Below are 27,388 nucleotides of genomic sequence, written 5' to 3' on the forward strand. Positions count from 1 at the left end.
CTGTTTCCTACATTCTTACCAGGATTGGATGCTATCACTCCTTTTAATTCTTGCCAATCTTATCATCTTTGATCATTACTTCAGTTTGCATTTTCTACCCTACCATTGATGTTCAGTATATTTTCACATGTTTATTGTCCATTTGAATTTCTCTTTGCTTCATTTCATGTTCATTTCCACTGCTCATTTATTTATATTGTAGTGGTTTTGTTTCACAGTTTTGAGGAGCTATTTACTGTGTTTTAGAAATGTTAATACTCTTGTATGTGTCCAAGTACATCTTTACAGTCCTTGTCTCTGTATATGATGCCTTTTGCCAAGTGAAAATTGTTTATTATTATTCAATAAAATGTCTTTTTAAAAATTGCTCCTTACTTCTCTGTTTTGCTCAGGATAGTGTTGTTTATTACAAGATTGTACAGATATTCTCTTGAATTTTCTTCCCAAGTTTTTTAAACATTAAATCTTACTCCAGTTTAAAATTTTATAAACAATATAAGTAAGGTAGGATTCTTTATTTCCCCTGTAGAAGGATATCCAGATACTTAAGTCCTAGTTATAACAAGAAATTTTGTTTTTCATGGGACTGAAATGGTACCCTTGTCACGTATGTATTTGGATCATTTCTGACCTCTGTTCTGATTCCTGTCTGTCTGTTTCTGTGCCAACACCATTCTGTTTTGAATGCAGTGGCTTTCTGTTGAATTGTAGTGTCTGGTAAGTTATCCTTCACTGGTCCCCTTTTCATATTTTTCATGGTTGTTTTTAACCACTCACTTTTTCATGTTTTTCTCCTAAATTAAATTTTAAAACTTAAATTTGAGGAGTTTTTTCTTAAATGTTTTGAATATAAAAGACAATATAACAATGAATATAATAGATACAACCAAAAATTTAATATTTCTCAATTTGGGGAATCTTAAAGATAATTCTTAATTTTAAGTTCATGTTGATTGATAGTAACTTATTCAGGTTCACTGACATTCTTAATTGCTTTTTGGGTACTTTGTTATAATATTAAGGTAATACATACCCTTAGATTTTTTTAAAAGCATTTGAAATATTGGAACTAAACACTAATACTGTCTGCAATAAGCAATAATAATAATACTCTCATACAAATGAACACGTATACAAGTACGTATGAGGTCTGTATTTTGCTTATGAAAGCAAAGAGAAATCCCCATGTAGGTTCTACCCATGTTCACTTGGTTATAACGAAACAAACAAACAAATGCAATCATTAGTTCTATAGCCAAATATGAAATTGTGAAATAATTAATGTATGGTAATTATTATTGAATGATATACTTGGAAAGCCAACAATTATGTTTTAAAAAAATGAGACTCCTAGTGCTTTCAATATTGTAATTCAAATAAATGGATTGCTATGGCTTTATTTTTGTATGTGTATAAATGTTAAAGTTGGTAATTTAGAAAAGAGGGGAAAATGAATTAAAATTCCTCATATTAAGACCAAAAAAGACTTTGTAAGTTTGGAGTTAAATTTAGATCTTCTGTATGAACTTATGATCTTTATTAAATCAAAACCAAACATAATTTTTCTGCTTTGTTCTAAAGAAGGTAATAAACAGTTACTTTTTGGCCCCGATTCCATATTCATATTAAACCATCAAATAGTCACTCCCTGTACCCCAATTTTGGTCTCTAATATTACTTCCCACTAAAAGGCATCAAGACTCTTTTTGGAATATAACTGGATGCCATGATTGGAATGGGAAAGGTTTATTGGTTTGGAATAGGGTTTTTTTACACTGCCCCCTGCCCAAGAACAAGCATGCTTTCAACGGTATATGGAGTTTGAGCTATTAAGGACCAATGAGCCTTATTGAAGACACTTCTGCTGACCAGCAGTGGAAATGTAAGTGACAGAGGATATGGTAATTATAAGGCATTGAACAAGTGGAGCCTACCAAAAGCCAAGAAACAATCATGCTATATCAAAGGTGACAAATGACATAATAAATTGTGATAACTAAAATGCACATCATGTTTTCAAATAAGCTGTATTTTGGTCAACTCAAATTGTGTTTCCTGCACTCAAGTTTTAATAATCATCAAAACTGACAGGTGTGATAAACATAAATATAAAAAGATATAGAGTATATTTTAAATTATAATTATGCATGTGTGTTGCTCTTAAAGTGAAACTGTTTTTAAGTACATGTAGTCTATTGGAGGAACTTAAAATCACAGTAAAAATAATAGATAAGGGTATCATAAAATGAATAATAAAGGAATGTTTCTTTTATAATACTGTCAAATATTGAAGCCTTTAATTTGGTCCAGGCCTGCCCAGTCTTAAAGACTCTGGAAGGATAGAATTGTTTCAGTTAGGATAGAGAACCTCTCAGCTTTTATAAAACAAATAAAGACAAGCAACCATCTGTGACTGGGGCTGGAGTGACTATAGGAATCCATAGGCAATAAACAAGAATTGTTTATTTTTATTTTTATTATTCTTGAAGCCAGAAAACCTCTCGTTGCTGCAGATTTCCAACATATTCAAAAAGTCACTATAGAGGACTTGAAGTGATAAACTAGGAAGACATAAGCATTAGAATAACTAAAATAATGCTCACAAGACTTGAGGAATGAGGAGGGAGATGCCCAAAACAGCAGCATTGGGTATAAATAATCACATGTCTTGATTTCAATGAATCAACTGTTATGTTAGCCCCCTCTGCTTTACATAAAAGTACTAAGCAAGTGATGGTACAAGTGTTCTGACCAAAAACAATGACATACCTCCAAAGATATTTCAGTTATTGTATTCTGTAAGGCCAGGGATATCTTTTCTGGACCTAGTAAGAGAAGTTAAACTGGAATCCATCTTAATTCATAGGTATCCTTAATCTACATCAAATGGAAGTAAAACAACCTTATGTGATACTTAATTTTAAAAGGTGCAAAAAAGTATTACAATTAAAAATTAAACAAAACTGAGTCAAGGTGTATGTATTCTACACATTAATTACCAGTTTAAGGCTGTGAAGTTTGCTTACAAATGACCAAAATGTAACTTCACTTAACATTGTTCTAATTTAATACTATCTTCTTGTTCATGTTAAAATATTACCCTTGTTAAATATAACCTGTATTTGGTACTATCTTAAAATTATCCCCAAATATAATTTTACCTGTTTGCTGTATTTATTTTGCCTTGATCCACTACTGGAATATGCTCTGCCTCCTACACATAGAAGGTAGAATAAAACTTTGAGATGCAGTGAGTTCCCATGCAAGCATGAAACTTCCAGATTGCTTCAGTTTTAGACAGGTCTGCCAGTGGTCAAGTGTTATATCACCAGAGAAGATGTAGTTCTTTGGGAGCGAAGACCCCTCTCCCTGGGCTCATTGTAGAAACTATAAATCAGCTGTAATTGTGACCCAAGCACTTGGTTGTTCTGCTGCCAGGTCTTCTGGCCATTTAGAAATATGTTGAGACTGCTTCATTTATTCAGATGAAGCCGCTGGGTCAGTAGTCAATGATCCGTATTCACTGTGCCTTAAAGAGGAAAAAGCTGCCTCCTATGGGAAACCTATTATGAGCTGGGGGGCATGTACTGCCAGCTGCATTTAACTTCCAGATTGTCACGCCAAAGGATGACTTTTTCAAATGGCACAATTAAATTTGGCCCGTAGTTATTAATCCTCACAATATTTTTATATAGCTAAATATTTAAATGTGAATCTCCTCGAGTTTTCAGTTGTCATTGCTGCTAATATTGACATTCTAATGAATGAAATAACTACTTGCAAAGAAGAGTAAAAAAAAATACATTGGTCCCTTCTCCTAGGCGGATTTGTTAAGGGCCAGCTTCCTATTTCTTAGAAAGAGATAGGGCTATTGAAATGTATTGAATAGAAACTTCAAAAGTGAAGTGGACCTGTCAATGCGATAAAAAGTAAGGATATTTTAAATATAATTGCAGTTGTATTCAGTAGTGGGGGAAAAAAAAGTCAAAGCACTTCTTTTTATTGCCACCCTCAAGTATAGAACATTTTGTAAGAATAAGAAGAATATTCACAGGATGGAGGGCACCTCAGCATCCTCCAATTTAGGACAGCGCATGTCTCCCAACCTCCAATTTACCTGACCAGGTCTCCATCAGATCTGTTAAGGCCCCTTCATTTTCATCTTCTAAGACATCCAGCCGTGGAGCATAAGATCACATTTGTAGGAACGCTGTGACTGAACAAATATTTTCTTTTACATCACGCTTTCAGAAGAACTCTTTTATCTCCTAGATGGCTAGGCTTCTTGGATGTCTGAACAATGAAGAGTCTGAGTGAGCTATTTCTACACCAGAACCCTGGGAGCCTACCAGACTTTGAAGTGGATCGCTGCACATTGCGGGGCCACAAAAAAGTGGGGTTTTTCATAGTTCTTGCATTGATGTCTGCAAAGCCAGGTGGCTTTGTAAAATGAGCCACAAAGCAATATAACTGATTAGAAGAAATGCCAGATAGTGGAAGGCTTTCATACCCAGTGCGAGCCTGGCAGAAAGAGATGTTCTCTTGGGGTACGTTAATATTGGGGAATCTCACCCTCTTGTCTTCAGGGGTCAGCCAGGGACAATCGAGACAGGTGTTGGCAGCAGGAACCTTCAAAACGAAGGCTGAAAAAATATCTCTAGCCAGCCATTGGATGAGCCGCCCTGAAAGAAACGAAGCGGGCCAGTGAGGGAAGTGCTCTGACGGCTGTAGGTGCTTTCTGAGATTGTAGCTCACGTCAAGTTATCCTCTCATTCTTGGCCTCTTTTTAATTGCGGTCCTAGATCTACCTGTCCTGAAACCGCAAAGGTCAGGGCAACTCTCAGCCCTCTATTGACTCTACTGAGGATGCTGGAACACTTGCTGTTTTGTTGCCCAGTGTAGAAATCTTTCCGCCCATCTTCGTAGCCCTGAGCACTGACCTTCACCTAAAAACACAGTCATATATTTGAAGCTGTTGAGGAGGAGGGGGAGACTGATGAAACTTGACCTTGTAGATAGAGGGATTCAGAATTGTAGCAAATTGTTGTCTGGCTTCATAACCTTCTATCCAATTATTGGGAAATGGGGTTTGGAGCAGAAGGAAGAAAGAGCTCATCTTAAGATGAGCTTTCAAAACCTGTCATAAAAGAGGTAGCTGGCCCTGGGTTCAGTTGTTTTTCCATATCCGGAAATGCTCATATCCTGCAATGTATGCTGTCTCAAAGAAGCTTAAAAACCAGCTGCCCTCACCGTTTGCCTTGCCCTCTGTTCCATCTCCTCTCATTGACTCACGAGATTTCGTGGTGCTTTGCTGTCAGAGTAGCGGTGACCAAGAACCAGGGACCTGTGTTCCATTGAAATAGCTAATTTCATAAGCGTCTGTACACTCTGACCTCTCTGAACTTCTGTGGGTCCCTTCACAGAGGGAAGTAATTCAAAGCTGGAGGCATTTCCAAGAATTGTTTTTGGAAAATGAACTGATATGTGTCTCTATTATTATGGTCTCTTTCTCTCTCTCTTTTTTTTACTACTAATGTAGAATTTATAGTATGATGATAAGTTAGGGATAATTGGCCTTCGCAGAAAATAGTAATTTGAATAATACTTCTGTCAGTCACGCAGGTGATCATTTTAGAAGAAAAAGAAACCACAGACAGGGAAAAAAATGCATTCAAAATTACCCCATATCTTATCACTTAAAGAAAAGAGAGTTTAAAAGGCAGAGAATTAAGCTTACCCTTGCATCTTTAGATGCATTAAATAGCTTTTTTCTTGAGGTATTTTCAGCATCACAGTCTCTTAGCATTTAAGAAACGGGGTAGCATTTTATTTTACCGTGAGAATTCTTAGATCATAAAACATTAATTATTCTTTCCTGACTATATCCATTGTAGAAATATATAGAAGTGCAAAGAACAAAAGTTTTTATCCAAAATCTCATCTCATGAGCATTTTATTATGTTTCTTTTTAAAATCCTTGTTACTTGATGATTATTGATACTTGCGTGCATTTTCTTCCCAGTTGGCAAATGCTTCCTAGAGCTGACCAGACGAATATGAGCTGAGCGTCCGGCATACCCACAGAATTTGTGGTATCTTTGAACAGAAACAGCCAGGAGAGCAAAGTGCTGGGCTGTTTCTAACAGTCGCATAGAGTTGTTTAGGGTACTGAGGCATTTCCTTATTTTCAGTAATTCATTTTATAAAATTCCAAATGGTACCCTTTTTTTCTACAGCTGTTGGCAATATTTGTTTAGGTTCAGGGAAGCCTGCACTTTTTATGTGCAGGAAATCGCTCTGAACAACACATTTTAATAGGTTCCAGTACTCAACAAAGAGATGCTATATTCATTTAGGGAATAGAACAGATTTTCTTTGTTTTGCTTTAACACTTGGGGCTTTCTAAGATTTCCCCAGAAACCTGTGCTGCAGCCATGCTCAGCCAAATTGTGATTTGTAGAGTGATTTATTGATCAGGGAGGGCTTCCCGGAGAGCCTCAGGATACGTCATTCGTGGCGCTTTGCACAGGCTGTCCTGCCAGAGTGGAGGCTCCCTGGGGCCAGGGGGGCGCCTGGCTTGTAACAGTTGTTTCATGAATATTTGTAGAATATTGTTTTGTGCATTTTAAAATCACATGTCTCCCTTACTGCTCAACACATTCACAGACTAACTCATGAGTTGATTGAGCAGCTATAGAATTTCTCCATTAAGTTGTTCAAACTTTTGGAAGACTATGCTATGCTCCAAGTATGATGATAAATGTTGGGTTCTCCACTTAACATATTTGAGTTTAGTGCAATTTTATTTCATATATTGCCTTTATGTCTTTTAGAAAAACAGATAAGAGTGATGGATTCATGACTGATTAATGTTTTAATGTTTTTTCAGTCTTTTATATAAAGGAGTGCAATTTAAATTTAATCTTCTAAATTCTGATGTGTCTACTTTGAGTTTTTATCAAGGAGCATTTTAAGTATGAGCGATGCAGGCTTCCCTTTACCGATCTGACTGGAGGAGCGCAGGGAATAGCTATTCCAAGTGTATTTCTCATTGGCCTGGCTTGAATTCCTGATATCACAGCTCTACTGGAGGGAAGGGGGCAAGTAACACATTGACTAAAAATGATATTAAGTGATAGGACTCAAATTAAGCTATTTGCAGTCCCTCCCATGGTATGAATACTCTCATGGCATGAATACATGTATCTGATAAAATTATTCTTTTGCTAGATGAGGGAAATAAAGGAAAGAGATAGAAAGGGTTTAAAAACAGTAACCAATGGGACTACAACCAGGAGTCACCATCATTTTAGGTGGGTGGCTTGCCGGAGAGATAAAAAGGCCAGATTCATATTGCAGGTCACCTCTTGGGGAAAAAAGGGGAACTGAGACCAGAGAGGGGTGAGGGGGCCTCAACAGCGCTTGTTTGATTGATCAAGTTGAGTAGTTGATATATCAGCGGGTGTTCATTGTGTTATTTCCTTCCTAGATTTTTTTAAATTAAAAAATAAAAATAAAAGATGGAGAGTGGTTATGCATGGAAGTGAGATTTCCTCTAGTTCACTTTTAGCATTAAAAGGTTTAGCTTTCTGTACCAGCTTTTACAGCCTCCTTCATTTCCAGTGTTTTCTGGACAGATTCTGTGTCCAAAAGTTTAGGAGAGGGAAAGAACGGGGAGGTGTTATGGAAGCAGAGAAATGTGCATAAGAGACACTGAAAGATAGAGTCCACTTAGACACTGAGACTTGTTGAATCATCAGAAGTGAGTGATTACAGTGCCTCCCAATACACACTCATTTACTCTTACTCTTCTTTCACTCAGTTCTGCTGCTATGTGAGCTTTTGGCAGCCTCACATCTGTGCAGTTCTGTCACCCGCATGGACTTTGAAACCTAGGTACCCAATTTAGCAGCATCTGACTTCTCATTGCCTAGGTCATGGTGATAGATGATCCTTGTTAGGCGAAGGGTCCTGCGGTTTTTCCTCCCCCTCCCCCCAGCCGTCCGTGAATGTTCCTGGAGCCACTCCTGGAACCTGCATGGCTGAAGCCCCAAGCAAGTACATTTTGGTGACTGTAAGGGGTGGGCCTTGAGGGTAATTGGAGGCACACACAGGGTGCGGACACTTGAGAGGAAGGAAGCACTGCGCTGGACCTTGGGAGGTGGGTGAAGACGGTCCCGCCCCATGTATTGGTTTGCGAGGCTTGCTGTAACCAAGTGCCACACGCCGAGTAGCTTAAGCAACAGAATCTTCTTGTCTCACAGTTCCAGAGGTCAGGAGTCCAAGATCAAGGTGTCTCAGGGTTGGGTGCTCATGAGGACTGTGAAGGAGAATCTGTTCCAGGTCTGTCTCCCAGCTTCTGGTGGGTTGCTGGCGCTCTTTGGTGTTTCTGGGCTCTATATGCATCACCTTGACCTCTGCCTTCATTGCCACATGACATTTTCCTTGTGTGCCTCTGTATCCACATTTCCCTGTTTTACAAGGACACATTGCCCTATTTTTGGAGTCAGGTTCCCCCAATGACCTCATCTTAACTTGGTCATCTGCAAAGACCTTACTTTTAAATAAGGTCACAGGCACAGGTACTTGAGAGGGGTGGTGAGGACATCACCATCTGTTGGGAGGAGACACAGTTTGATCTGTAAGTCCTGCCCCCTCCGTTCTCCTCCCACTGCTCAAACCTGCTGTTGTGCAGCTCAAACTCATTGTGGTCTGTGGTTTGCAGAATTTCTCCCCCTTTTCTCACTAATTCCCTCTGAATGGACACCATAGCCCTGCTGACAGAGAGAGGACTGCAGAAAAACACAGGGATAAGACAAGTTACTTGTTAGGGAGATAGCAGTTGAAGGTGAATTTGCTAGAAAACAAAGCCAAGAAAAAGTATGAGTTGCTCCTTGCTACTGTTTCTTTTTCTTTCTATCCAGGCTCTTTGCACACCTCATTAGAGCAAAGACTGATCTATTGAAATCCAATCAATTCCACTTTAGATGATGGCAAATGAGTACTATTTCTACTACATTGCGTGTGAAATAGGGCTTTGTAGGTAAACCTGGAAACCTCCCCCACAGTTTATAACATTGTTTGTCTGAGAACGTGGTCTGGTGTCTTAACCTTAAAGCCGCACCTTCGGAGCACAGCCCACTGTTGTTGGCATGAGCTGGGGAAGTGGGGCTGGGCAGGACTAGAGGGTGTGGCAGCTTTCTTCCTCCCACGCCATGGAGCACACTGTGCGGAAGATGCAGAGGGACACTCTGAGCAAGTGTGTGTCCCTGCTAGGAGGCTGACACCTCACTTGGCAGTGGTGTCTTTTTCGTGAGCAAGACTGGACCTTCAGGTGTCTCGAAGGTTCTCCTGAGATGGATTCGTGTCCAGAATTAAAACTGGCTGAGACACTGGCAGAAACTTCCAGCTGTATAACTCATATCGATAATCCCTCCTGCTTTACTGATTAAACTCTGATTTTTGTCAGCGTGGTAACATAAGTAAAACACCGTAACTACCAGCCTTCTCCCCTCACAGCTACATATAGTTAGGGAATGACATTTTGGCCAATAAAATCTAAGCAGAAGTTGCTCAAGGCTAAGGACCCTTTTTCTATTCCAGTTCTACTGCTTGCTTCTTATATGGAATGCATTTGTGTTGGCCAGTGCTCCAGCAGCCATATTGTTCCATGAGGTGAATACAAGGTTAGAGTACTTACTAAGGATGATAGAATTGAAAGGTAGAAGTGGTTTGAGTCTGACGATTTGGTAGCCAGCACAGCAGCCCCGGACTTCCTGCTTCAGAATCTGTTTTGCATAAGAAACAATAAGCTATTTTGTTTAAGCCATATATTTAAGTTACCAATTATATGCGGCTGCAGCTACACCTAATCCTAACTTGATCCAAAGACCCTCTCCACTGAAAGCCAAATCATTGCCCTTTACAGTATACAGTACATCAGAAAGCAAAGGCTGGTCCAAGGAGAATGAAGAAAAGAGAATTTCTAAGATCTGAGGAAGTAGCCCACTGTGCCGCATGACACCTTTCCCCTAGATATCTGTTATATGAGGTGGAAGAGAAGACTCCAACACTCTGTTCCCTTTAACTGATTCCTTAGTGATTCAACACTCTATTTTGTAGTAGAGTAGATGGTTTTAGCCATTGCCATTTTCTGCCAACTAACATGGAGTTTCAGTAGCAGCACCATCTTGAAGCGCGACATTGTTTTGAGTACTTCATTGCTTTATACTGTTGTTTCAGAAAGTTGAATAGAAAAACAGAAAAGAACGTGCTGATACCAGTGGTTAGAAGTGTGGCTCTCATAAACTTAATGCAGCTGACACCAGAGGAAAATTATTTGACTTTGCAAAAAAAGATGACTATTTAGTTTCAATCAGACATTCATTGTACGTAGGCCGGTGATGAGTCTAGTTGATTGTGAATGAAAAGAACAAAATTAAAGGATGTGGACAGATTGGAAGGATATCCGTGAGGGGTATGTGAGGAATAATTAGGAAGTTTGAGTTTTTTAATCTTTTAAGGAGTAAAAAATACCCTGGTAATATATATTTAACTCTGACATGTTCTCAGGGATGTATGAAGCAGGCAAGTAGAGAATTGCCTTTATGTGTGGATTCACTATCTTTCTGCAACTGACTCTCTGATATGATGCAATGAATTGGGAGGAAACAAGGGTGAGTGAGCCTGCCTCAGAACCGCACTGGGGTGGATCTGTGAGGAAGGAGAAGCAGAGATTTATAAAGTTGTTGTGGCAAAACTAAGGTTATATACTCGGTGTTATGGAGGGGACCTACTCCACACAGCTGTTCAGACTAAATAAAGGTTATCCCAAAGCTTTCTTGATCCATTTTGAATTATTCATGTATCTCTGCATCTCTGGATTCACAGCTAGTCCCTAGAGACAAACATTTTCAGGGAGGTCCAGATTTGGAAGAAACCAATCTTCTTAGAACTTATTTTATCTGAATGAGGTGAAGTCATTTTCCACGTGTCTCATTTAGAGTCACAGGAATGTGAGACCCTAAAAAATATCTATTGCCTGAGGAACTCAGAAAGCAGTTAATACTGTCCATTTATACTTAAAATATAGAAAATATACTTTCTCACTGAGTATGTTTTTCTTTATTTTATTTGTATGGCATTTCAAATACTCACCAGGACTTTTAAGGGTCTTCTTCTAACCTCAGTTTCTATTTTCTCCAAGCATTGATTTTTATCAATTTTATGTTCAACTTCCTTGGTGCTTAACAGGATCCTAATTTTGTGCGTGTGTGGCGGGTGGCGGGGGGCGGGTAGGAGAGGAATTTCTGCACACTGGTTTTGGATAAATGTCTTCTTTCTTTCACTATTCTATTCTATTCTATTCTATTTATTTATTTATAGGATGGGGGAGTGGCGAGGTTGATAAAAAGGAAAAAAAAAAGAGCCCAGCTAACTCACATTCAAGCAGTTCTTAAAACACTCCAGAAGAGGTTATTATTAGTTATCACTTGTAGATAAGATTGGGCATGGCATTACATTGGATTTCAGTGATTAATTTCTAGTTATTCATCTGCAGCAATCTAGAAAGCTTGAAAATTGTTTTATTTATCCCTACTCTCATGACATCCATCACCCAAAATACTCAGACGCATTGAGGACAGTGCTGCTGCTAGGAAGGCATGTATATATAAAGATACTGTAAAAGGGGACGGCATCCAGTGTCTCAAATGTAGGACTCTAATAGTTGCCCTATGAAAATTCCACCCCCTGTGGGAATACTGACAGCCCGTGATCCTGTTGGCTTGGTATCGCCAGCCTTTCAAGTAGCTGGCAGGGCCCTGAAGCCACGTTATCTTCAGGAAATGAAGGGAGAGCTTCAAATAGAGGTTAGTGTCCAGCGTTCTGTTTTCAGAAGTGGTGATGGAGGCTATCTTCCAACAGTAACCTAACTGGTAAGAAATGCTAGTGTTACATACTGACTGCTCTCCATTACCTACTCCTTCTCAACTGCTGTGCATAACATCTTAATCAGCGAGTGCTTTCTATAGATAAGTCTGTTTGCCAAACTCCATTTTGGATTATTTGAGAGGTTTCTGGAGATGAATGAATACGTAAGAAGACTTCATCGGGAAAAGCCCTGCCGCCTTTCCTGGGAAAGATGCCAAAACCTCATCTTTTGTAGAGATTGGCCTTTTCTTTGGGAATTCTTGGGCAGGGGGAGCGGGGCTCAACCTGGGAAATGAGTGTCTTGTTTTAACCTCCAGTTTCCTTATTCAAATAGTAATTTAATTTTTTCCCGTAAAGGACTTTGGTTCATTACTTTTACTATAGTTGGGCAGCATGATGGCAGAGGTGGAAGGGACTGAGAACTCTAGGTCACCCTCCAGCTTGTGTATTTCAGGAAGTAACATGGTTGGTTTTCTCATGAAACAAAAAGGGAAAAGTAGAGAAAAAAGAAGATGAAACAAATGTGCTAAAATTGTGCTTGCATTCGGTATTAAATTCCCTGCCTGGCTGATTCTTACTTAACACCAGAAATGATGAAACCTTCATCTGAAAGCTGCAATATAAATCAAGTAGGCAATGAAGGTTTTCTCCATGTTGGGGTTGATAATCAGCTATGCATGGGTCATTAGTTCTGTTCCTCAGAGCGGGTCTGCAATCTTTGATATCTGCTTAAGTTATGTAAATAATTTGCACAGTTTTTATTATGATTTTTCTATTAATCTTTGGCAGAGTGAAATTTGATATTTTCTCTATGACAAAGCATGAAATTTAGCAATTAAATCCTTTTTTTTATTCAGAGTGTGCACTCGAATAAATAAATTTCAACAAAACCTTGTGTTGGAGGTTTTAAAATTTTATGTAGTGGTTCTTCTGTAACCAGTAAACATAACTCTTCATAATTATTTCTAATCTGATAGTTATATGGTTTAATTCTCACCTACCCAGGAATTATATTTTGAAACTCATAGACACTGGAAAGCCAGAGGTCTTTGACCTTTCAAAGGCTAATGTGACTAACCTTTTGCATATCTCAAGTTTCTTATCATTTATTACCACATTTAACCACCCATGAGTTCTATCCATATCTCTAACTGGAGTAAATTAAGTACTCATATTGCTGATAACTCCCTTTGCCTACCTCATGCTTATACAGGAAAATTTCTGAAAATAAAAATAATTCCATGATGATAAATTATTTTTGTAATATGACTCCTTACAAGTGAGATCATGAGATTTACAATTGTATTTGTATTTGTACTTGTATTTGAGCAAAATTTCCCCACGAAACTTATTAACACTTGATTAGAAACAACTATTTTTCTGACCCAACAGGTTATTTTTAAATTTTCTGGTCCCTACTTATGTTTTTCCTGGTTGCATGTCATTGTCTCATTTCCACTTACTAATAGAATAATTCACCTCTTATAAACTATTTTTATTCTCTAATTATTTAGGTGTTCTCATCCTGGGATCAATGAACAGCTTTCTGGAATCTATGGACTCCCTGAAATTGTGTGTGTGTGTGTGTGTGTGTGTGCGTGTGCGCGCATGCATGTAGCTTTTAACCTGATTCTCAAAAACTTCCTTGACTGCTGAAAGTTAAGAAAGACTATTTTTGCCTTGACTGGTGTGGCTCAGTGGGTTGGGTGTCATCCCACAAACTGAAAGGTCTCTGGTTCAATTCCCAGTCAGAGCACATGCCTGCCTTGTGGGCCAGGTCCCCACCTAGGGTCATGTAAGAGGCAACCGATCGATGTTTCTCTCACACGCTGATGTTTCTCTCCCTCTTTCTCTCTCCTCCTCCCTGCCCCTCTCTCCAAAAAGAAAAAAAAAATCTTTTAAAAAACAAGGACTACTTTGTTTCTGTCTGATGGATCTTTTCTCTCTACCTAGATTTTAAGCTCCTTGTGGCAAGACGCCGGCACTCTGCCCCGGCCCGTGTTCCATGTATGTAGAGCACAGCACAGCAGAGTGGCAGTGCATGGGGACTGCTGCCTGATCTCAGTGCTTTGCAATTTTTTTTTCACACTCCCAAATGTCAACGTAGCATGTTTAATTTAATGATAATTATGTACAAAGGAGATGGTCGCATGTATGCTTGTGTTTAACAGTTTTACCCCAACAACTACAACAAGAGAACAAAACTGCAAAGAGTAAAGTTTAAAATAGCAATATCAATTTAATGTTGCATATTAATGATGATACTTTGCTGAAACTAATTATCCTTAGCAATATGAATATGCTGTTGTCTGCTACAGCACCTGCTTCCTTCCTTTGTTTGTTTTTGGCCTTGTCATATTCATCATATGCAATGTGAAGCTCTACTCTTCTCCAACTTTTCTGATAAAAAGCCTTGAATAATGGTTCTCTGGTGCTTCCTGGTATCATTTGGCCCTCACTTTTCAGTATTGGGTATTTAAGCCTCTGATCTTTTCTCATTGGCTCAGCACAGTTGAAATAGAAACACTTGGCTAACTTGGTGGTAGACACAATGGCTATATGGCGCTGGAATCATGGAGCAGTCTGAAATTAAAGAGGAGTCATTACACAGTTCCCATTCATTTTAAGACTATCAATGAAATGTCAACAACACTTAAAATATGTGTTAAGTACTCATATTCCCCTAAGAATCCTTTTTAGACTCCAGTTTGAGGCGTGAAGGGCCACATTGGTGTAGTTACAATTCTTTTAGTGCATTAATGGATGTGACTTGATTTATAAGTAGACTGATTCAATATTTATACTTAAAAAGAGTGAGCCTAGGTTTAATTAATCCTTGTTCTCATTCTCATGACTGAAATAGTTATTTGTACATAAGTTTTGTATTTGGCCTTGGTTGTCTCTTATTCAAAATGCAGCCTTGCTTTTAGCTGTCTCACCTACGACAGAAAAACTAACCTGGCAGCAAAGAGGGATCCCAGGGGCAGGTGGGGAAGCATGTCGGCGAACCGAGTGTTAACGAGTTAAAAGTTGACGGGCCTCCGCTGTGAGTGGAAACATGGTGCTCTTTACTTGGTGATTCCATACTTTATAAAGCTGCTTTTCTAAAACTTCTGTATTGGAAAGCAGTAACTGCTATAGTTAAGATAATATGCTTTTTTTGTTTAAGGCTCTCTTCCAGTCCAGTTCTGCCACTTCGTAGCCATGTGGCTTTTCCTCCATTAAAACAGTGATGATTGTAATAGGTCCATTATGAGGACTCAGTTGACATAGGGCATCAAAAATGCTCTGCGCAGTACTTGCCAGTAAATGTTTGTGGACTCCTACTAGTATTTCTAGCACTATAAGAAAAATATTCAGGTATTTGATATTTTTTGTTGTTGTTCAAGTACAGTTGTATCCATTTTCCCGCCACTATTTCCCCTGCCCCACACACCCCCACCCCCACCTCCCACCCTCGATCCTACCCTCCTTTGGCTTTGTCCATGGGTCCTTTATACATGTTCTCTGATGACTCTTCCCCTTCTTTCCCCCATAATCCCTCTCCCCCACCCTTCTGTTTACTGTCAGTTTGTTCTTTATTTCGATATCTCTGGTTATATTTTGCTTGTTTGCTTGTTTTGTTAATTAGGTTCCACTTATAGATGAGATCATATGGTATTTGTCTTTTACCTCCTGGCTTATTTCACTTAGCTTAATGCTCTCCAGTTCCGTCCATGCTGTCATGAAGGGTAGGAGTTCTTTCTTTCTGCTGCACAGTATTCCACTGTGTAAATGTACCATAGTTTTTTGATCCACTATTTTACTGATGGGCACTTAGGTTGCTGCCAGCACTTGGCTATAGTAAATTGTGCTGCGATGACCGTTGGGGCGCATAGGTTCTTTTGAATTGGTGTTTTAGGATTCTTAGGGTATAATCCCAGCAGTGGAATTGCTGGGTCAAAAAGCAATTCCATTTCTAGTTTTGTGAGGAAATCCCATACTGTTTTCCAGAGTGGCTGCACTAGTCTGCATTCCTACTAATTACGTACTAGGGTTCCCTTTTCTCCACAACCTTGCCCGCACTTGTTTGTTGATTCGTTTATGATGGCCATTCTGATTGGTGTGAAGTGGTATCTCATTGTGGTTTTAATTTGCATTTCTCTGATGGCTAGTAATGCTGAGCATCTTTTCATATGTCCCTGGGTGCTCTGTATGTCCTCTTTGGAGAAGTGTCTGTTCAGATCCTTTGCCCATTTTTTAATTGGACTGTTCGTCTTCCTGGTGTGGAGTTGTGTGAGTTCTTTATACATTTTGTAGATCAAACTTTTATTAAGGAAGACACAAATAAATGGAAGCATACACCATGTTCATGGATTGGAAGAATTAACATCATCAAAATATCCATACTACCCAAAACAATTTATAGATTCAGTGTAATCCCTATTAAAATACTCATGACATATTTCACATAGAACAAACATTTCAAAAATTTATATGGAACCATAAATGACCCCAAATGGCTGCAGCAATTTTGAGAAAAAAGAACAAAGTAGGAGGAATCACAGTACCTGACATCAAACTATATTACAAGGCCACTGTAATCAAAACAATCTGGTACTGGCATAAGAACAGACACATAGATCATGGAACAGAATAGAGAGCCCACAAATAAACCCATGTCTCTATGGTCAACTAATATTTGACAAACAGGACAGAAGCGTAAAATGGGGTAAAAATAGCCTCTTCAACAAATGGTATTAAGGGACCTGGACAGCTACATGCAAAAAAATGAATCTTGACCACTAACTTACACCATACACAAAAGTAAACTCAAGATAGATAAAAGACTTAAATGTAAGTTACGATACCATAAAAGTCCTAGAGGAGAACATAAGCATGAAAATCTCAGATATCCCACGCAGCAATATTTTCACCAATATGTCCTCTATAGCAAAGGATATAAAGGAAAGAATAAACAAATGGGACTTCATCAAAATAAAAAGCTTCTGGAAAGTATTTGATTTTTGATTCATTTTACATAAAGAGTAGATGAGTAAAGGTCTGGGAAGAGGCTTCCCCATTTCTCAAATTAGATTTTGATGCTATGTGATTTTCTCAGCATAGCAGTTGATGTACTCATATTATTATTAGCTTTTTATAAGAGGAATTACTATGTCCCAAGTGCCTAATGAGGCCAGTCATATCGGAACCTTGCAAGCTCCTTGCTATCCAGGGGGTCTGCCCTTTTGTCCTTTTCCAAGCTGGTTATCCTCAACTCCTTTACATTTTCATCACCATTCTTCCAGTTTTGTCCTGTCTTTCCTCCCTGTCCTGGGGCACCCCGTAGCAAGATTTGCTAGGTCAGTACTCAGTGACACTCAGTCCTAATGCTGCTATAGCTACACTTTCTGCCATTGTTCCAGCTTTGTGTTCCTTAGTTGCCAGGTGCTTCTCCGTAGACATTTTCCTTGGAGTCCTTAATTCTAAGCTAGGTTGTGTTATCTCTGTGTTATCTCCATTTAACGGATGTGAAAACCAAGGCCCAGAGATGTTACAAATCTTGCCTAGTCACTCCTTTGACTACTCCCTTTATTTCTTGTCCTTCTGCTATTCTCATCTGAAAAGAAGAAAGTGTTAATTTGGGGGTCATTCATTTGGGATGAATTATATCAATGGGAACTTATCTGTAGCAGCCTGAATTTAAATCCTGGCTTTACCACTTAATTGCTACATGATCTTGGGCAAGTTACTTAGCATCTCTGGTCTTCACTTTCTTCATCTATACAATAGACATGGTCATAATGGCACCTGGGTCATAGATTCTTATAAAGATTAAGTGAAATAATTTTTCAGTTGATTCTATTTGGCTTTCTAGATATAAAACTATATCCCATACAAATCACATATATTGTTTTTTTCCAATATTTTTACCTGATTTTTAACTGACATATTGCATTGAACCCTATTATCAAATAAATATTACATAATGATCATGGTAGGTGGTTTGTTTCTGGAATGTTTCTAATACTTTATTAAGATAAATGTAAACAGTATGTAGTACAGTCTGTGAGTATAAGGATTACTACAATTAAGAGGGCCATGTTACTGAACTTTTTAAAAAAGTTACATAGTGATTTTGTCACACAGTGCCTTATTCATATTTAATTGTGTTGTTTGCTATCCAGAGAGAGAAAATGGCTTTAAGAGATGAATAAATTGCCTGAATTTAATGAACCCATCTGTTCTAATCAGAAGAACACTGTTTCAGTGGGTTCTGGAATGAGAATGCTAATTTCTGTGTTCTAATCATGGATTTAGAGAGGAGTTGGGCAAAGACTCACTGTACTCTCTCTCACTTGAATGCCCTGGAAGACCTCTACCCTAGAAGTAGGGGCAACTTATAGGTATGCTAAGTCACACCAAAACTACGACCAACCAGGAATCAGCTCAGGCTGTAGATGGGTAAAGCTTAGAGAGTTATGTTCTATCTGCGCAGAAGACAAAGAAAAACTCTCTCTGGTAGAAAACGTCATTTTAGAGTATGCATTGTCCGTGGAGGATAATATCTCACCCAAGGGAGTAAGAATTGATTCTCCATGGGTGAAAACTCTTGAATATTACAATTGTTTATGGTCCTTCAAAGGTCCACACTATAAAAGGATATACAGTGTATATATGTACAGTGCCCATATAAAATGCTGTCGGCAGAGTGGGGAAACACTGATTAAGAGCCTACTCAGTTTTTAAATACAACACCTGATAATCAAAAGTTATGGATATACTGAGAGACAGGAAGGATCACATGACCAAAAGACAAGAAAAAGGAGAAACCACATAATTATAGTCACAATACTGTTCCAGAGATTGAAGTTAGAATGCAGAGACTTAAAAGTAATGTTAATGACTGACATGTTAAGAAAAATAGATGGAAGTTTACAAAATTTCACCAGAAAGTTGAAATTAAAAAAACAAAAAAGCAAATAGAAAATTGTGTAATGGAAGATTACAATATCTGAAATTAAAAACTCTATGGATAGATTAGATACAGAAAAAAACAGAATTAGTAACCTGAAAGACAGGTTGATAGAAAATATCCAACTGAACCAGAGGGAAGAAATAATATATGCATGCATTTGTACTAGCTAATGATTGGAGAATCACCTTTTTCCATATCTCTTCCAACAATAGGTAGTTTAACGTTGTTGATATTTTGCCAATTTATGTGTGAAGTGATATTTCATTGTTGTTCTAATTCACATTTCATTCACTAACAAAACACTTTATCAGATTTTCATTTTATTTTTGCTATGTAGATGTTCTTTTTAAAGAAATATCTATTCCTGTGTTTGCCATTATATTTCTGGGGTAGTTTATGTTTTTCTTATCAATTTGTACATTTTTGTATATGAAATATAACCTTTCTTATCCATTACAGACATATTTTCCAGAGCTGTATATAAACTATTTGTGATTAATGCTATCTAATTTTGAAGCAAAAAAACAAAATCTGGATTTGTATGTTGAGAATTATACTGGAGGACTATATGATAAAAATGGCTTTCACAACATGATTCTAAATTACATTTACAAGAATATAGTTATTATTTTCTATATTCCAGACTGTCATATATATGTTTGTTTGTGCATGTATCTTATAATTACCCTGTATTTAGCTTGTTTGACAAAAGCTCTTGGAGATACCTTTATGTTCCCAGTTAAGTTTCTTCATGACTTTCTTCTTGGACTTAGTTTAATTATGTCTGGTTACTTTATGCCCAGAAATGAATAGATATAACCACTATCTGATTTGCAAATTAAGCATTCATTTATTTCGATATAATTAAGTAGCCAGTAGCTTTTATACAGTCTGAGGTTATCACTCTCTTGACACTAGTATGAGAGTGTGTCTGCGTGAAAGTGAGAGAGAGCAAGTGTACTATTCACACGAGGATCTAAAATCATTCGATTATTGGCATACATGTGTGCAAAGCCTTTTCAGTGATTTCTCCCTGTCATGGTAAAGTATCATGATAGGTATCATGCCTCTGTTTTATTAAGGCTAACTCTGTCATGAAAGATAGTCCACCTAACAATTACTGACTTATTTTGGCTTTGGAGACTGACCAGCCGAAGTTTTACACTTACCACCCCGCTTAACCTTGGGCAAGTTAAATAAGCTCTGTAGGTCTTAATTTCATTACCAAAGAAATGACGTTGATGATAGTCTCTACCTCATAGAATGAAACGTGAAAATGCATGTAAAGTGCTATCCCAGCACAAGCACTTGTAAGTGGAAGCTGCGGTTAGCATTTCTAGTAAAACATGCCTGTTCACGTTGTGGTACAAGTACAGAGTGGGGGACAGATAGCTACCAAACGTGAGAATTCAGAGGTCATGCTCTGAGATTGAGGAGTATTTAAAGATTCTTCCCTGTTTTCTAAAGTTGTTACTGCTTTTAAAAATAAGCAGTGACTGCAGCGAGGTTGTGGGTGCCTAGATAGCGCGTGTTGTTATCTTGTGGAATCTGCAGGATAACCGTTGAAATATAAAAATTTAAGATAGTAGCAGATTTCAGAAGGGTCATTTGTTTAATGAATTGCGTGGTGAGTTCACTGTCTCAAGTTTTGTCTTTAGGCAAAAATTATTACTAATAGTATTTAAAATTTTTTGGATTTATTTGAATATTTGTATTCTGTCTCCTGGAACATGGGCTATCAATTATAGTACTGAAAAATGTATGCTCATAGAAAAACAATAGGCTGTCTTTTTCCAGTGGTAGCATTCTGAAGTGTCTTGAGGCTAGGTTGTTGCATATACTTTTCTTTTATCGATTGATTGATTTTTAGAAAGAGAGAGGAAGGGGGTTAGGGGAGAGAAACATCTATATATTGTTCCACTCCTTGATGCATTCATTGGTTACCTTTCATATATGCCTTGTTAGTTAGAACGTGATAAATGATTAGTTAGTTATCAAGTTAGAACATGATAAATAGTGGAAATTTCAAAGGAATTCTGAAGTAGCCAAGGTATGCTTTGCATTCACTGGTCTTCTCTAAGTCAGTTTCAGTTTTCAAGTAATCTCAGGGGTTCTTTTAAAGTGAATATTGCATTTCATCCATAGATGTGGAGACTTTTTAAAATACTGGTAACCCTCTCCCTACTTTTTGCTTTATGGATTTGTTGGAATTGATGTATATAATTCCTATTCTTAAAATGTTGCGGGGGTATTTTTTGATTTGCTATTTAAAAAAAGAAGCTCACAATTTATATAATTCAGAATGTCTTTGGTGCAGCTAATTGCTTTCTATATTGCCATCCAGATTATGTTGCATCGATTTCTAAAATAATATCTTTATTTTCCCACCAATAGAGAAAATTGGTTCTGAGTAGCCTATATGATAAGCAATAAGTTTTATTCTGTATAACTGTTTCAAAGGTCACTGAGTGCTTTTAAAATAAATACCTTTAAAAGCCACTTTTGGATTATACCCTTTTGCTAGTTAAAAGATTCCATCATGATAGTGAAGGTAAAACTTTTATTAAGTGAATGGTAATTTGGCTTTAAATTGAAACTGTGTTAGAATAATAGAAGACACTAGAACTTTTTTCTAAATAAAACTGTTTCTTTACAAGAGATAACACTTGTAAAGCATCTGTCAGAGTGTCTAACACACTGCAGGTCAAATCTCTCCCTTCTCTTTTCCTTTCTCCTTCCCATATGCGCAAACTGTGTAATTTCTGATTTCTCCTTCCCCAGGAGTTACAGAAACACATACATTTATAGCTGTGTTCTGTATCAGTTTTCTGTTGCTGTGTAATAAATTACCACGAACTTAATGGCTTAAAACAGCACTCATTTATTGTCTCACAGTTCTGTAGACCTGAAGTCTGAACAGGGCTCAGCTGGGGTCTCTTCCCAGCTCACAGGTTGACAGAATTCAGCCTCTTACCATTGCAGAGCTCATGGTGACTTCCATCTCCTTCAGGGTAGACAGGAGGAGCAGTGCTGATATTTTATCTTCTTTTAAGGATTTACCTGATTAGGTCAGGCCCACCCAGGTTGATCTCATTTTGATTAACTCAGATGCAGCTGATTAATAACCAGATCATGGGAGTGATATTCCATCATCTTCAAGCAGACAGGGGAAGGGGCGTATACAAGACTGTGACTCACTGGGTGGCTTAGAATTGTGCCTACCATATCCTGGGTTTTTTCGAACTTTTCTGTGGGGAAGGGAATACGTGAACATCTGTTGACATCCTCCTGGTTGCTCGGCACCATATTCTGACCTCCACTTTACAAACGCGTAAAACTTAGATTCACAGAGACCAAGTCACTGGCACAGGGTCTCATTGACCTCAAAAGCCAAAAAAGAAAAAGAAAACTTGGAGGCAAAAATCTCCAAGTTGCTTTTTCATAAACAGTCTCAGGTTTTTAGACCCATCATTTTTAACAATTCAAGATCAGATTGGTTGTTTAAAACCCATGAACACATTTCTTCAGGGAAGCTATGCTATAAATGATGGTGAGTTCCCACTTACAGAATCCGACTTAACACATAGTCTCAGGAAAATTGTCTTCAAAGAATCCAGAACCTCTCGGGCCTAACCCTGAACCCTGTGGAGGAAGTCGAAGCTCCCGGCCCTGTGGCGCTGCTGTGGCTGCCTTGGGTGGGACAGCTCCTGAAAGATGGAAGTCCCCAAGGCCAAGGACACCCAGGGAGGGCAGGAGCACAGGAGCAGGTACCTCCCCTCAGTGGCAGAAAAATCTCCCAGCATTGTGAAATTGGGATTATATTTCTTTTATCAGTTGGGTAATTATGTTATACTCTGTATACTGAATCTTATTAGAGGTGAATCATCTTTTACATAGACTCGGTGATCTAGCTGTATCAGGTGATGAAATGATGCTGTTGAACTCACAAAGGGAGTAGGGTTTGAAGCCTTTTGACCACTTTTTTTTAGTAAGTTTTTTTAACCGTGTTCTTTTATTTTTTTAAAATTTTATTTATTGATTTTAGAGAGGGGGGGAAAAGGGAGAGAGAGACAGAGAACCATTGATTTGTTGTTCCATGTATTTTTGCATTCATTGATTGCTTTTTGTATATGCCCTGACTGGGAATCAAACTTGCAACCTTGGTGTATTGGGACGATGCTCTAACCAACTAAGCTACCCAGCCAAGGCTGCTGACCATGTTCTTTTAAATCGGTACAAAAAGATGGCTTATAAAGTGGCATTCTTTATAATGGCACTAATATCTATAGGTTAGGGAGAATAGTTTCAAAATAATGTAGCCACAGCCTCTCTTTCTCTCTCCTTCCTATCTTGAGTTCCTTCACGTTCTTCCTGTCTTTGTAACGTGCTTGAGAAAAGAGGGAGGAACGTGAGCAACTGCCAGGGAATCCCCACAGGAAGGAAGCACTCTCAGGCTGAAATTATCGAGGAACACTGAGGAGATGCTCATGACTGGAATACGGGAGGACCTACATCTGCGGAAGGTCAGATCGAAAGTGACTGAGAAGGGGAAAAATGAGCAAAGGAATATCTGCTGTTATTTCTCTTTAACTCTTTTTGTTTCTTTGACTTCCATTTTATACCTCGGTGTCATGCCTGGTGACTTAGATGCAGTTGCTGTACCTTATGGATCTGAGGAACCAAGTACCGCTGTTGGCCTACATTTAAACTTTTTTTTTAAATCCTAAATTTTACTTTCTTTTCATGCATTGCCTTGGGTTAAATAAATAAATAAATAAATAAATAAATCCTAATCCCTTTTGATCTTCATTTCAGGTTATTCAAAATGTATGGCTGACAGCCTTCAAAGGCAGGTTGCAGGCACTGGCTGTTTTATTCAGTGAATTGCTGCTCTGCCCTTTGGTCCAGCCATTCAAATTCCTGGGGAAGTGCCTGAAAAAGTTGTCATGGATCTTGCCAACAGTATATGACAAGTGGTAATATATGTGGTGCATGTTCTGGGTGTATTGGAAATTACTGTTGCAGCCTCTAGTTCATGGAAGTTTGTTTGTTCCCCACGTTAATGCTCAAAGTTCCATGTAAATTTTTTAGTCAGATAAACTCAGGTCTACCTCGTGTGTGGAGTAAAAATAATTTAGAATGCAATTAAGAGTGGGAAAGGCACACAAGCACAGAGTGACTTTTAAAACAGATTGTTTCAAATAATTCCGTGCCTTTGGGACAAATGGCGTTCCCTTTTTATGCCTCCCTCTTATAGGATGTCCACCTCTTTTTCATTGGCTGCAGGGAAATCTTTTGAAGATCATTACCTTAGTGGCCCCTAATGAAATGTAAATAAAATGAATGATTACAGGTTGATTATGGGTCCAGTATTTATGAGGCTCCTGGTAGCTTGCTGCATAAATTTAAGTATGTGAGTAAATTCTCTTAGGGACAGTAAGTGTGAGAGTATTTTATTTTTCTTTTCTATTTTTTATGACGTACTAATTCTTTTCACCTCTGAATTCTTTATGGTTGTTTCTGCCCTAGAAGAAGTAGGGCCCTGGAAAATGGATATATATTTTTTTTCTGAATGACTTTTATGGTCCCTATAGGGTCTGGACCAGACCTGAGTTTCTGCCTGATCCTGACCTGTCAAAGGAACATTGAAATAAAAGAACATGATATCCATCTCCACACAAAGAAAAATGTATGAGCCTTTATCTTTTCTGCCTTTTCCATAAAGCACATCAAATTTCAAGTCTCTACTTTTAGGGAAATCACCAGGGAATGGACTTAGACTACTTTCTGATAACTTAGGGATTTCAAGTGTTTTAAGCTTTCTACTTTGCCATCTAGATATTGGAAGCTAGCCTCCCACTCACTGCACTACTCAGCACCACTTTTCCCTGCAGTCTTTTCTTGCTAGAAGAATTGTTCTAGTGAAACTTCTGCAGGACAGCCTCTTCTCTGCCACAACCCTTGCCCATCCCCCAAGGCATGTCTATGGCAAGAGAGAGAATTACCCTTAAAGCTTATGCATGCTACCAAAGCTTGGTTGGGCCCCAGAGGAAAAGAAATTTTAATTTGGACTGGAGATGGTGGGTACATTTCACGTCTTAAATTTGGGTCTTAAGAATTCCACCCTTAGGGTGATAGCCTATGATGTGAGGAGACAGGACTGAAATTGGCAAAGACACACTAACACTTACTTAATTATCTCATTTCTGAGGACTTAAAAAACATTTTCTCTTCCCTTCAAGATGTTAAGGGAAATAGAGTATCTAATTGACAGTCTTCTCATATGCAGTGACCGTCCCTCTTATTTACAAGGTACAAGTCATAGGTCCTGATTCCTTCTGAGTGCCACCTTTGTAAAGAAGGGGTGGGGTGATGAAGGAGACTGGTGTCCCCCAGGACTCAGACATGCTCACAGGCTGAACTCCAGAGCTGGCTGAGCAGACAGAAGGGACACGCAGAGTTGAGCACCCAAGTCGTGTTCAAAGCCTGAGCTCTGTTGGAATGATGTGAGATACATAGAATCTGATTGCAGGTTTCAGGTTCTCTGGGAAGGGGTAAGATACTACTGGTATCCACATATAAACTATCACTAGAGATTCCTCTTGAGTTCTCTGCTGTTTGGAATGATGACAGAATTATTAAAACTTATGGTTTGGCACTTCTTTTCCAACTCCTGATGCCCAAAGCCTTTTTGTTGCCTCCGCTCACCCCCACCCCAATCCAGGGCTGGGCAAAGCACTTCAGCCTCTCTCTCTCTGTCTCTCTCAAGGTAGCGCTCAGCTTTTCTCCAAGACAGTGACATGACTATTATTATATTGCTATTCACAGATGATACCATCTGTATCATTGACTTGGATGGAGTTAGGTAAAATACGGCACTTTGCATTTCTCAAGATAGCCCAGAGTAGTTCTGATTTCTCCAGTCCAGAATGTAAGTAAGCCTTCTAGAAATAGCCTCCCAGTTGAATTTAATACCTTCACCCCTGTGACTCGGCTTTTAGCAATCTTCGTTCACTATTAATGGACTCTTTGCTTTGTAAAGTATTTATGGAATGCCTCCCATGTGTGAGCATTGTACTAATTAAGCATTTAGTATAAAATGGTAAACAGAAAAGGCATGACCCTGCCCTTATGGGGTTTATATTAATACATATTATGTTAAATGTATCCTGATTGTGATAGATGCGCTGAAGGAAAAGAACAGGTGAGGATAATTGTGGGCCTAATTTAGATTGGGAGGTCAGGGGACACTTCTTTGAGCGAATGATACTTAAGCTGAAGTAAATACAAGGTCCAGCACAAATAACACTCTTTTTTTATTAAAAAAAATCTTTTATTACAAAATCATAAGCATGTAATTCTGTAACATAATAGTATCACACTCAATCACAACAACTGAGGAGAAATGTTCAAATTGCCATCCATCTCATGCGAGGCCTTCACGTACCCTTACCAACCATACCCAATGGCATTACTTCTGCCAGACTCTGAATTTTAATTTAGTAAAATAGAAAAACATCATTTTTAAAATAAAATTTAGGCAGTTTTATTTCATCGCAGGTTTCTTCAAGCAGTTGCCATCATAGATCTCTTAGTTATATTTAAATCTCGCAGTGCTAACCAAGAAATAAACTTCAGTTAACAACAACAACAAAACCAAGTAGAATAATTCAAAATGTATAAAGTACTTATAACTAATAATCTATGTTCATGGAGAGAACACTGAAGATTGTGCTAACATGGTTGACGATGCAAAGAGTGGGAGTAAGAAACAAATGTACTCCTGGAGAATGAAAAAAATTATTTTGAAAATAGGAGAGGTCTGAGTTCAGATCAATAAACCTGGAGTAACCACTACGTGACAGAGAATGTTCTAGCAAACAAGTAAGATGCCAACCTTCTACAAGCACACTTTTTAGTTCACAAACAAATGACGCTCTTCAACAGTCCTTAAAAACCAAATGTACTTTGGCACTTGCGAGCATTTAATGGACTCCCCTCCACATGACTTCATGCCACCTGCACCCAGGACCCACCGGCACCCTTCGTCCTCTCTGCTCTTCTGCTGAAGACTTTGCCTTCACAATGGCAGGCCGCTTTGGGAGCTTCCCCTTCTCCAGAACTTTGTAGTAACCTGATGGCACTACATCATGATAGAAGCTCCGGTCTGGTTTTTGGCAGCATTTACCATGTTTGCTCACTGACTAAGGGCCACAGTTGATCAAGGTTGATAGTGGGGCAGAAGCTCTGGTTCCTCTCTAAATGGTCATGCCTCATACTAACTTTCCCACAGTCACATGGGTGATAGTTGTCAGAGTTGATCCTGTGATGATGCAAGCCACCAGTATTACCTCAGCCTCCTGGGGGGGTTCCTGTGCTTGCAGATGCGGCCGTCACCATGGCTCATGTGGCCCCGAAGTTTCCTAGGCTTCCTCAGTCTGGGTGGCATGTTAGTGGCCAACATGCTAGAGGAACATTCAGCATGTTGTTCAAGAGGCA

At 38.6% G+C, this 27,388-nt stretch overlaps 1 protein-coding gene across 3 annotated transcripts in view; it reads left to right on the forward strand.

Annotated features, from left to right (window-relative positions):
• MAST4 (microtubule associated serine/threonine kinase family member 4) overlaps positions 1 to 27,388 on the forward strand; it is a 527,956-nt gene that overhangs the window by 290,828 nt on the left and 209,740 nt on the right. The window lies entirely within an intron of this gene.

The sequence above is a fragment of the Pteronotus mesoamericanus genome, unplaced genomic scaffold (genome assembly GCF_021234165.1).
Source record: "Pteronotus mesoamericanus isolate MK-2021 breed Mesoamerican mustached bat unplaced genomic scaffold, CSHL_Meso_final contig_50, whole genome shotgun sequence".
Taxonomy (NCBI): domain Eukaryota; kingdom Metazoa; phylum Chordata; class Mammalia; order Chiroptera; family Mormoopidae; genus Pteronotus; species Pteronotus mesoamericanus.